The following is a 12,945-nucleotide window of genomic DNA, read 5'->3' as shown; positions in this document are numbered from 1 at the left end:
GACATTTATTCAGAACATAAGTTATTGGTAAAGTTATGTGAGATATATTATCCACATTCAATATTTAGTGTAACCTCCTTCATTGTCAATTATGGTTTGTATGTAGCGTGGAGATTGGAGATTATTCTTCATTAATTCCCATAAATTCTCATAAATATTTTAATTGCTATTTGTCCTTTACAGATTGTTTAGAATCTCAGCTCAACTAGCAAAGAAACAAAAACATTCAAATGAAGAGGGAAGTAGCAGAGAATTTCAAGAATCTTGGAGTAAGGTAAGGTGTCATGCGGCACCAGGGGTTTTCCTCATCTCCGCGTTGCTTTCATTGCGGGTGTACCAGTGGGAATGCCAGATGTTTAAAAGTGTGTGGGTATTGTACATGTGTAATGTCGTATGCCGTTATTCATCTGGTCATTTAGCCGCTGGACCCCTGCTGGAAGTCCAGCGGCTAAATGACCCACGTTGCCCAACCTTCGCCCCGTGGAGGCAGACAAGGAACCCAGTAGACTTAGTTATGCTGGCAGGTCCTGCCAGCATAACTAAGGGGCGTTCGCGTTGTATATTGATTGAGTAGAAGGGGAGACAGGAGACTGGGGGGGGGTAAAGTTAGAAATATGGGAGCGATAGAAGAGGTTCCCCCCATGCCTCACCAGAGAGGAAAAGGGGGGGGGTTCAGCGGGGGAGGAGAGACAAGGTGTCTCCTCCCCGCTGTAGTAGGGTTGGAAAGGAATCGAGTCAGGTGCTCGATTCTGATCGCCGAAGCTTGATGGCAGCGAAGCTGCATGGTTTAGGTCCGTGTGTTCCTTTTGCAGGTTCAGGGTTGAAGTCAGTCACAGATTTGTAGACCATGTCCTTTTATTCTCGTTGGAGGTGTGGAATTTGTTGTGGGAACAGTAGCTTATCCCATTTTATATTGTCGTTATGTTGCTTATTCCATTCTTAGTTGCCTTTTGTTACTTGTTACTCGTCTACCATTTTGGTCTGCAGATCTTTCTGCATTTGTCACTCCATTTAGTTTCCAGTAGTGTTGTTATTTGTTTGTTGGGCCAGTGTGGCTCGGCGTCTGTAGAACAATTTCTGTGCAAATTCAGTGAATGCCATATATGGTTTTTTATCATCCAGGATGAATTGCTCCGGGTCCTTTGGTGAATGTTGTAGTCTTGTCACCAGCTGGCAGCGGATGCCGTCGTATTGGTGTCAGTCGAACATTAGGTGCGACCAAGTTTCTGGATCGCCACAAGTACAATTTGGATTTTCAATTATTCCCAGAGTTGTTAGTTTGGCGTTTAAGGTGCCATGTCCTGTGAGTAGGTGTGTCACAAACAGACCAGGTGCGTACCAGGTTGGTAATTTAGGTTGGAATCTATCTACATTTGGAAAGAACCTCTTTGTTATTCAACCTTTGACGGAGACATCCCATTGTGCCTGCCACGCCTGCAGCAAGTGGGTCTGGAGTCTTCTTTTTTCTGCAATGCGGTTATTTCTTGGAGCCCCGTTGAAGTCAAGGTGTGTACAAGCATTGCCTTTAGCGAGCTCATGGAGGATGCCTCTCCTCACCACCTCTAGGTCCAAGGGGATGGTTCCAGCGTGACTTGCATGGCATGTGTGCTCACTGTGCTGCAGCACAAATTATTTTTTTTAATTTGTGCTGCAGGCGCGAATAGCAGTGAGTAGCATTATTCTATGTATGGAATCAAGTATTCTGAGGTTTGCAGCTGTGCTGGCCTTTTTGTACCAGGCACCAGCTGCGTATGTCGCGATTGGTAGGAAGGCTGCTTTATAATAAAACATGATCGTTCTTTGTTTCAGTCCCCAGTCTCTTTGGGAAATTCTGTTTATCAAGGCAGTGCAGTTTCTTATTTTTCTTATGTAGTTTAGGTGTGGTTTGAAGAACACCTGGGCGTCATATCTTGGATACCCCAGATGACGCTCAGGTATTGAGCTCTGTGCTGAGCCTTATTGTTCTAGTGCCAATTTTAATTTGGGGTGGTCTGCGGGTGTTTAGTGTTCCCTTTAAGAATATAGAGTTGGTCTTCGTTGGTGAGATTTGTAGTAAATGGTGTGCAGCCCAGTCTTGAAGAATTTGCAGAGCGCGGACCCCTTCCAGATTCTTGTTTAGAAACTGGTTCATCAGGAGGTTGCACATTATTGGTCTAAGTACTGACCCCTGTGGGCAACCTCTGTATATTTTTCTTTCTAATTCTTTGTAGAGAGCTTTTATCTTGATTGCTCTGACAGTGAGGTAGCTTTTAAGCACACTGAGGAGGTTGCCAGGAACCCCTGTCTCCCGGAGCCGGCTCAAGATGCTTGGCCACCATAGGATGTCAAACACCCCAGCAATTGAGATAGCTAGTACGTATTTTTTCTCAGATTCTTGCGCTTGGGCAATTGGACTTTGGAGTGCATCAACTGTGGATCGACCTGGTTTGAATCCGTACTATGAGGGTAGGTTTGCCTGTTGGTAGTGGTGATTTATTCTGGATAACAGTAGTCGTTCGAAAAGCTTACTTATTACTGTGAATAGTGTGATCGGTCTGTAGGAAGATGGCTGTTCTGGTGATTTGTTTGTATTCTTAATTATTAGTTTAACATTTGCCATTTTTCCAATCTTGCGGGTATGCTCCCAAAGTCAGGCATAGGTTAAAGAGTTGGAGCAGGAGTTCTGGTTCTATTTCTATGACTTTTTTGATCATTTCCGGCTCCAGAAGGTCCGGACCTAGGCATTTTTTCGCCGCTATACGTGAAGCCGCCAGAATGAGCTCATCTGTAGTGAAATGCGGTTCTGCATTATCTGTTCTGTAATTATCATTTTCCCTGCAGGTCTGGATCTGCTCCTCTGTTTGCGGGTCACTGTGGGGATGAAAGGTGACATCTAGTATATTGTTTAATGCTGCCTCCCACGAGCAGGTTTCTCCTTTGGGCGTGACAGTGGTTATAAGCACTTCATCTCTGGAGAGCGTTTTTGTGGTAACCTTGTACACAACACCCCAGGGGTCAGTGTTCCCCGAGTTTACTACTAGTCTCTCCCAAGTTTACTTTTTATTTTTTCTTATGAAGGCGGTATAAGCATTTCGCGCCTCTCTATACAAGTTTCTGAGCACGTGCACCTCCCACTCAGTCCAAGTTCTTCTTGCCCTTTGGAAGTTTGTCCTTTTGGTCTGGATGTCCTTGCGAAGCTGTTGAAGTTCTTGGTTCCACCAAGGTACAGCCCCAGGTTTGGGCCATCTCCGTTTGATTGAGCTGTTTGCAGCCACTGTTATAATTTCGGTGATGGTCCTCTGAAGTTCGTCAGGGTTGCCAGCCGTTTTGATTTCTTGCATCTTTCTGTTTTTGTTGTCTATGAGGTTTTTTTTTTTTTTTGGAACAGATCCCAGTTTGCAGTTTGCAATGCATAGCTTTCGGCCATTCTTTCTGCTGGCGGTTGTCGATTTAGGTTCCTGTTCGGTTGGAATACCAGGGCCCTATGGTCTGAAGTGGTCCAGGCATCCTCCTGAACCATTCAGTGTGTGATGTTTCCTGCTGTTTCGAGTGGAAAGAGAGACATCTATTCTAGCCTACCAACAGAAGTTGCAAAAAATTGGCAGCTGGTTTGGTTTATTGAGGACAGCAATGGTTGAGCTCGTAATAAATTCCTCCAGTCTCTGGCCACTCCTAGTACCTTGCCTGTCGAGGGTATGGCTGTGACAGGCTGGGGATCTACAATTTGCATCCACTCCGATGATAATTCTTTCCCCTCTTAGTAAGTTGGTAGCATATTGGAGGTATCTGGTGGCCTTAGTGATGTCTTCACCAGGTCTGCAATATAGCAAGATTATGTAGTGCAGGCTGCCCAGTCTGTGCCTAGGTGGGAGACTTTGGTTGCAGTGATGGCGGGATTTTTAATTAGGATTGCAGCCCACGGGGAGGTGTCATTTGCTTGTATTAGTTTGTAGTTGATGGATTACCCTCTGACTAGTTTGGAGTGAGTATACAGCTCTTGTAATATGATTACATCTGCATTAATTTCATCAGCCTTGAGCCTGACTTGGTCGCTTACAGCCATTGCCCATTGTGCATTCATTTGGATTAATTTGATTTTTGTGGTATTATAGTGGTTATGGTGTGCTGCCATAATTGATTCTAGCTTGGTTTAAACTCTTGTTTTTGACGTAAATAGGACATTTGTTGTCACGAACTGCGTTTGAAGCATCCAACTTCTGATTCTTACAATTGCCACGTTGGTTCATCGTCTTTCTTTGGGCAGTCCTTGTAGTCGTGGCCTTTGTCGGCACAGTGACCACAGGTCGGGGTGTTTTGGCTGCAAGTGTGGGTAGTGTGGCCAAATTTGCAGCATCTGTAACAATTTGGAACTACTATAAATAAATAAATAAATAAATTTTCTGTTTATACTCCGGCACGACAACCAAGTCAGTAGAGTTTACAATAAATCGTCAATACAAATATTTATCGTATTTAGTAGTCACGGGCTTGAACTCCGGTCTACTCAAGGAACGCGTGCTATGCACTCTCGCTCCTGACCACTGGGCTACGTCAGGCCTATGTTCATGGAATCTATGGCTGCTCCAGATGATGAAGATCCACATTTGCTTTGCTAGGATCTGTCATGCTGTGGGCAGAGCTCAACAACCCAGTTCCTTATGTTTCTTGTTGACGGTTTGATAGCGAGTCTAGGCATTATTTGCTCTTTGATGTTGGTTTCCGGTAGGGATATCTGTAGGTTCCTGGAGTATATTTCTGAGGCTAGGTTTTCTGGTGTCATAGTGGCATCCAGGCCATAGATTTTTATGGAGGGTCCTTTCCTTTTTGGTTCCTCCGCTTTTAACCCTATGTTTGTTCTCTTGGGGTTCGTTATTAATTGGGTAATTCCTCTTTGGTTTTGGTCTCCACGACTATACCTGGGTTCCTCATTTTTCTTATTGTTTTAAAGAATCTTGGAGTGAAAGATTCGCTTTCATTAAGAAGGATAACAAAGCATCAGACATTTTGTGTTCTGAAACATGCGGGTAGCATTTTAAAATATTTAGCCAATTTTGTGTTCTGGGCACGCGAGGGCAGATTTTTTTAAAAGATTTAGCCAATTTTGGCATGCACCATTAAAAATGTTCGCCACCTCTATAGTACAGTGTTTTATTTTATAATGGTTAGGCCACATCTTGAGTACTGTATACAGGTCTGGAGGCCTCATTTCAAGAAGGATGTAGAGCTGCTGGAACGGGTACAGAGAAGGGCAACAAGATTAGTAAATGGAACAAAGGGTTGCTCTTACGAAGAAAGGCTTAAGTTTTGCAAATTACAGAGTCTCGAGACTAGGCACCGGCGAGGTGATCTGATAGAGGTGTATAAGGCTTTGAATGGTTTGAGCATGCTCAATGCCAATGGGATTCTTCATCTTTCTCAGAATAATCACCTCAGAGGGCATAAATTCAAATTGAGGAAGGACGGATGTCGGATAGATGTGCGGAAATTTTCCTTTGGCCAGCGGGTGGTTGGTTGGTGGAACCGACTTCCATCACTTGTTGTTGAAGCTGATAGCCTAAACAAATTTAAAGCTCAGCTGGACAGGTATTTCGAACGAACGGAGGGGTGAAATGGGAGAGGGTTGTTTTTTTTTTTTTTTTTTTTTTTTTTTGGCTGATGCTGAATAAGCTTGCTTTCTTGCATCATATGCCTCTACTAATGCTAATGCTAATGCTAATGTGCTTGCTCTCATTATACTTTTAGAAATGGTCCTAGGGTTGATATACTGTAATTTGAAATGGATATTACATGGCTAAAATGTTAAATTTTATTTAAATTTGAAAGAACACATTTTTTCATGACAAATGATGCGTTTGTTAGCATTTTAGAGAAATTGTAAATTACAAATACCGTATTTCCCCATGTATAAGACGCACTTTAATTTTGGGGCCCGAAATTCGAAAAAAAAAAAAAAAATGATTACATAAGGTTATTGAACTCAAGTTTTATTCATCATAAAATTCATACAACTCCTCATCACTGTCAAAACTCCCATCCATTAGCTTGTCCTCATCTGTGTCTGATGATGAATCACTGCCTTGTCCTCAGTTTCATCTATGGCATTTGAAATGCCACACTTCTTAAATGACGAAAACGATCTCAATCTTATGGGCCATATGATATTATCCCAGGATCTTTTCACCCAGGTACAAACTTCTCCTATAGTTGGTTTCTTTATTCTTCCTGCTGGTGTCAAATTGTCCCCAGAAGACTTCATCCATTGGTTCCATTTGTCTCTCATGGCAGCTTTTAAGGGTTTGTTAATGCTGACATCGAGTGGTTGGAGCTGGGATGTCAAGCCTCTAGGTATGATGGCAAATTTTGTTTTTTGCTCTGCAGCAATCTTCTTTGTGTTTTTTGTTATGTGTGCCCTGAACTGATCAAGCACCAATAGGGAAGGTTTGCATAAGAGCCCACCTGGTCTCCTGCTCGAAACTTTCTCAAACCAGATCTTCATCCCATCCTGATCCATCCAACCCTTGTCATGAATGTGGACAATCACTCCTAGAGGAATGTCTTCTTTTGGCATTGTTTTACATTTGAAAATCAGCATAGGAGGCAGCTTGGTTCCGTCAGCACAACAAGCTAGAACAACTGTATAATGGTTCTTTTCATGTCCACTTGTCTTCACAGTTATAGTTTTAACCCCCCTTCTTATCAACAGTTCTGTTACTTGGGACATCAAATTGAAGGGGACTTCGTCCATATTTGCAATCTGTCCCAACTCAAACTGATGTGTCTTCCAACATTGAATGACAAAACGATGAAATTCAAGGATCTTCTGCTCATAGCTTTCAGGCATCTTTTGGGCAAGTCTGGTGCGTGTACGCATGCTTAGTCCATTCCGTTTCATGAACCTGAAGCGCCAATTGTGTCCTCCTTTGAAATCAGTAACTTCTTTTTCATCAGCAATTCTTCTTGCCTCATGCTGAACCATCTTTGTCAACACAGGAATTCCAATTGCCCTTTGCTCTTCAATCCATATCTTCAATTCCCTCTCTAAATCAGGCCATTTTGCTGACTTGCTTCTCACGGCCTTCTTCTGCTGTGGCGTTTTCAGTAGGGTTTCTTCTCAGTTGGAGGAGGACCAACTTGAATTTAGCACTGTACGAAAAACTTTTCTGAGCCATTTCTGGGCAGAACATAGCAAAATGTAACCTAATATATCCGTAACAAGTGCGAAACAATGAGACAACAAGCGCAAAAAAGCAGGAAAATGCAAGTAAAAAAATCTACAACTACTGTATAAGGCGCACCCAGTTCATAGACCCCAAATTTTTCGAAAAAGGGTGCATCTTATACATGGGGAAATACGTTATTACAATTTCTTGCAATTCTATGGCCTCCGTAGCCAAGTAGTCAGAATGGGAGTGCATTAGCACATGCTCTTTGAGTAGACTGGGATTCAAACCCCTGACTGCTAAATACGGTCGACCTGCCAACCAGCACTGGACCAGCATGGCAGATTATGGTCCTTTTCCCTCAGCATGAATTGTTGAGGTGGCTTCAATCCTGCAGTGGGTTGATAATCGCTGCAGTTTACCTCTTTTTTTAACAACTTCTTGAATCTGAACAATTTAGTTACTAAACAAAAATAGTCAGCCACACTTCTGATTTCGCTTTTGGAATTCTGTGATTGGACCGAAGATGGGCTACGTCTAAAATTGATGTATATGAGATATGACCAAAAAGTTCAGAGGACTGACTTTGTACTTGAAATTGCAGTGTTATAGAAAGTAGTCACTTGTCGTAAATGTTCAGTTAGACATGACTTGATCCACTGGCGAACCGAGTGGACCACGTCATGAGTAACCAAACATTTCTCCCTCTCTCCTGACCACTCGTGAACTGAATGGTCAGGGGAGGGAGGGAGGGAGAGAGGGAGAGAGACAGAGAGATAGACAGAAAGAGGATGCAGTAGAACATGTTCTTTGAGTGAGTTGTGGTTAAAACTCAAATTAACTGCTAAATACGATTGACAATTGTTGTAGACCCCTCCATTCATGTAGACTCCTGGACTGGTGGTCACACCAGAATATAAACATCTAGACACAGAAACACACAAGTCATCCATTTATCCACGGTCAGTCTGAATTAGTACACATTGAAGAGGCATTTTGTGTTTCGTCACATTTTAAAATTTTGTGATTTTACTGAGCAGAGAATTTGCATCAAAATTTGTTTCAAATTAGCAAAAAACTATAACACTCCCAAAATGTTTAGTTCATGAAACTCACAAAGTGTTTAGTTCTTTAAACTTGCATTAACCTTTTAACGAGGGTTTAAAGAACTAAATGATGCTGTGTGGTTTGAAGAATTTTCAGTTCGTGAAGTTTGAAGACTGCTTTCCATCAAAGATGATCCGCAATGATTTAGTTACATGTTGCAGATCCATCTTATTAATTCCCTTTAGCCCCTCCCACCAACATGTCTAGTTGCCAAGCTTTGCAGTCCATGTTTTCTAAGCCATTCTTCACATGGACATTGATATGGATGCCAAATTGAATAGTAACCTCTAAGTCTTTTTTGTCCTGAACCTCTTAACATAATTGGTGGGCTATAGCTGCTTTAGTCTCTACCTGGGACCACCACTGTCCCAGATGGATTACTAATGTACCATTAAAGACCAATAGCCTTTTTGTCAGATCATCAATTTTCTCACTTCACAGACACTCTGGTTCTAGTCCATCTGTCTTTATTACAGAATATATCTCCAATTTCCCTTACCCTCAGTATGACTGAGAGTAAAGTGCAGAATACTCTGGTTCCTCCTGTGCAACCAGAGCATTCTGCACTGAAGGATCCAGTCCTGTAGCTGGACTCACAAAAGATTGTCACTCAGCATAGAATGATACTTGGGTCTCTCTCAAGCCCTCAGTTACATTTTTTTTTCCCTAAGGCATCAAGTTGTGTTCTTAGAAACTCAATCTTGCCTAATATTGTAATACATGAGTTTTAATTTAATTTAAGCTCACCACACTCCCTACATCTAGTACACAGAAAAATTACCATTAGCTAGAGAAAGTTCTGTATATGTGTGACAGTAAGTATAATGAAAAAGGCTGTAATTCACAGGCACAGGTGAATTGTCAGTGACAAATCCCCTATCAGTCATGACACCCTTTGATATGTTATGTATAGTTTTTCCAGTTGAAATGATAAGTATGTTTAAGTAAAGAGATAAATAACAAAATAAGCTATCTTAAAAATATCCCACTTTAAAATTGAATTAAAATTACAAAAATTATCACAAATACTGAATAAAATTAAAATTTAATCCTTGTAAGTTCCATAAAACTAGTTCTATCAAACTGATAGCTGGTTTGCCACATCATCAATATTTGCACCTAGCAGCAATCACCAGTCAGTAATATGCTTTTGAAATTAAAACTAAAAGATAATCCCCAAGATCCAACATTTTAAATCAGAATTACTCTCCTAAAGCAGAGGTTCCCAAACTTTATATACCTTGAGCCTCTTAAAATTTTTCGCACGCCCCCTAAGTTTCAGAACAATTGAAAATAAACAGATTTGACATAAAATCTAGCTATGAATATACAAATTAAACTGAAGTTTCTATTTCCTAAATCAAGTTTTAAATTATCCACAAAATGTGGTGCTATAGCATTGCATATGATTGAAGTACATTTTGTTCTTCGCAGTTTGAAATCCTTACTTACCCTATTGTCTGAAAAATAAAATTCACAAATGTCACCCAAATGATCAACTACCCAATGCACAGTGCACAGCTATGATCAACTATGATCAAATGCCCAATGCACAGCTATGAAAAATGCTATGCTGCTTTCTGCCTTTGCACCTTCTGTATCACCAATTTTCTTGAATGGCAATACTCTCTGATGCTGAAAACTAACAGGCTCTTCGTCTTTCTTGTGATTAATTTGCAATTACAATGCTTTTCGATATCACTTAATTTGGCTGTCAGCATGCATGTACAATATTTACAAAAAACATTTTTGTAAATATTGTACAAATTAGAGGGCGATTTTAAATAATTTCCCTCTAATTTGCAGAGTCAGTTCTTATATTTAGCATCTCTGAGCCATTGATCACAAAAGTTTCAGAGAAAGGAAGTTGAAGAGTTCTGAGTGATTGTTGCAAATTCATATAATTTTTCATATTATAATCTTTCTCTGATCTGTAAATGATCTACCAACAAATTTTCAATAAAAGAAATACTGATATCAGAGTAATAAAATTACAAATCGTTCGGTAAAATTGTAACAAAATGCAAAGAATAGTAAAAAAAAAAATTATGATATTAGGGTCCCCCCGTAAATGATTACATCTACCCGTATATTTGTTTTATCTGTAAACGTGTGTTCTCTGGTCGATTTGTCTGTTTGCTGGACGAAAAGAACTCCAGTTTCTGGGGAATAAGCCTTGCTGTCTGCGCCTGAGACTGACTGGCTTAGCCACAGAGTGGAAACAGCCCGTTGAGGTTCCTCGTGCCATCGACGGGATTCAAACTCAGACCTTTACCGCCCGATGTGGGGAAGGAATGGTGGCGATACCACTGTGCTACCCGCACAGACAAAGAATAGATAAAATATAAATAAAAAATAAAATAAAATAAATCTACAGCAATGAGTAACATATTAACCCCAGGGACTCACATCTGGTGAGTATGGGCTTGGCCCACCAAGGTCCTAAGCTGGAAATTATCATTCTTCTCTTTCTTGGTGAGTCCTTTCTACTTCTGATTTTTTCTCTCTCTCTCTCTCTCTCTCTCTCAGGGTAACTCGGGGAATTTTTTTTTGGCTGGTGCAGCATAAGCCTCAGGCTTCCTTGCACCATATGGCTAATAATAATAATAATAATATTTTTATAAATGAATATATACTTCAATAAATTTCATTTCAAAGAAATAAAATAAGAATAATAGAACGTGCTTTGTGATAACAAGTGTCCCCCAAAAAACAACAAGATGTGCTCCAGGGGGGGCACATTTTGTTGTTTTTTGACTCCACACTAAGGATAAATGTAGTTATGCCCATTCCAATATAACATCTAAGAAAACCTAAAATATAAAAATATAACAATATATTTAACACAACATAAATAATACAATGAAGGCCTCCATAGCCAAATAGTCGGGAGTGGGAGTGCAAATGAACACGCCCTCCAAGTAGACCAAGGTTCAAGCTCTTGACTGCTAAATATGGTTGATCTACCAACCCACACTGGACCAGTGTGGTAAATTATGATCCATTCCCTCAGTATGATTTGTTGAGGTGGCATCCATCCTGCACTGGACTGACAATGGTTGCAGGTTTATTTTATTTTTAAATACTGTAATACAAAAATATCCTAAGATACAATGTTTATATTAAATTACACATTTGTAAAAGAATAAGAGAAGTTTACCTCAATATCATACAGGTGTATGATATTGATACTGATACAATATCATATTGAAGTAAACTTCTCTTATTCTTTTACAAATATTGAAATAAACATAGAACGTATTGAGCGTCATAGCTCTGCTATGATGTAAATATTATAAATTGCACAATAATTAAAACTTATCAAGAAACTGCATTCAGTTAAATACATATTCACTCAAAAACCAATTTGTGAAGAGCATGTGAGGGGATAGACTCACCCTCCAGAAGTGAACACAAGATAACATTTCTGTGTTCTAACAATCTCATATCAATAACACAGAAAATATTTACAGAAGCACTTTTTTTATAAAGAAATAAGGGAAAAATATATACAGAGTTATGAACTCATTGTTAGATATTTTTTAAGCAACAAAGCAATGAAGGCTATCGGGCATCAGTACTTTGTGTATCTAATTGTGTGTGCGTTCTTTGGTCAATTTGCTGTTAGCTAGATGATAAATGCGAGTTTTTAAGCGAAAAAATCTGCAACCCTCACCTGAGGCCAACTAACTCGTCCACATTGTGAAGAAAAAAAAAAAAAAAAAAAAAAACACAGTTAGGCATAAACTTTAATGGAGTTTTTTTTTTTTTTTTTTTTTTTGGACACATTAAAGTGTATATACAAAAAGGGAAAGGTATCCTTTAACATTATCATATTGTCTGAAAAAGAATAAAACTAATAGATGCTGCTGCAAGACAAAGCCTTAATAGCCTGCTTTTTTAAGAAAATAGACATAGTGTTATTGGCATAGTTACGCCACTAAGAACCATCTTGGTTGGCAAATGTATTCTGGACTGATGAACTTTATCCTTGAGCAATTGTTTTCCAAAAGGCCCGCTTATAATGGACTAGAAACCACAAATTTTTTTAAGTTTCCTTTTCATTTAGAAGAGTATTTTATTTAAGTTGTAAGCAGTTTTTGAATTATAAAATTTTGACAATGGAATGCCATTCCAGTCCTCAAAACAACTGTGGTATTAGCAGCAGTTGTTTGACAATAACAATAAGAACTTTCTAAAATATGTTTATGGTTATGAAGATTTACAAATCAATGTTCTAAGAAGCAAAACAGTGGGTGGCTTTTACCAAATCACTACATGAAGGGATGTAAGGGACCTGTTTATGCACAGGCCTTTTTATGGCCCTCATCACATTCTTCAGTTATGCTTATTCAATTAGTTTATTCAAATTCAGTTATGTATAAAGATCTGCACATTCTAGAAAACATAATGATATTCCTAGTTCACAAGTTGAAGAGCATACTTGCACTATCTCAAGATGCACTGGCTTTAATGTAATGTGCATTTGGTTTTCACAGATATCTGTATAAGAATATTAACAAATATTAAATTATTTTTAACAACCTGAATGCTTTGAGTTTAATTTTATAACAATTACAATGATCCGAATGCCATTTCCATTTGTTCTGGTCCAATTTGAACATTGGCTTGTGAGCACTAGTTCTCTAGTGGAAGGAAAGATTCAAGACAAGTAGTAAAAACTATATGACTGATAGCT

The sequence above is a fragment of the Mastigoproctus giganteus genome, chromosome 8, assembly GCF_048544385.1.
Source record: "Mastigoproctus giganteus isolate SK-2022 chromosome 8, ASM4854438v1, whole genome shotgun sequence".
NCBI classification, from domain to species: Eukaryota; Metazoa; Arthropoda; class Arachnida; order Uropygi; family Thelyphonidae; genus Mastigoproctus; species Mastigoproctus giganteus.
Note: the sequence above shows the minus strand (reverse complement) of the source record.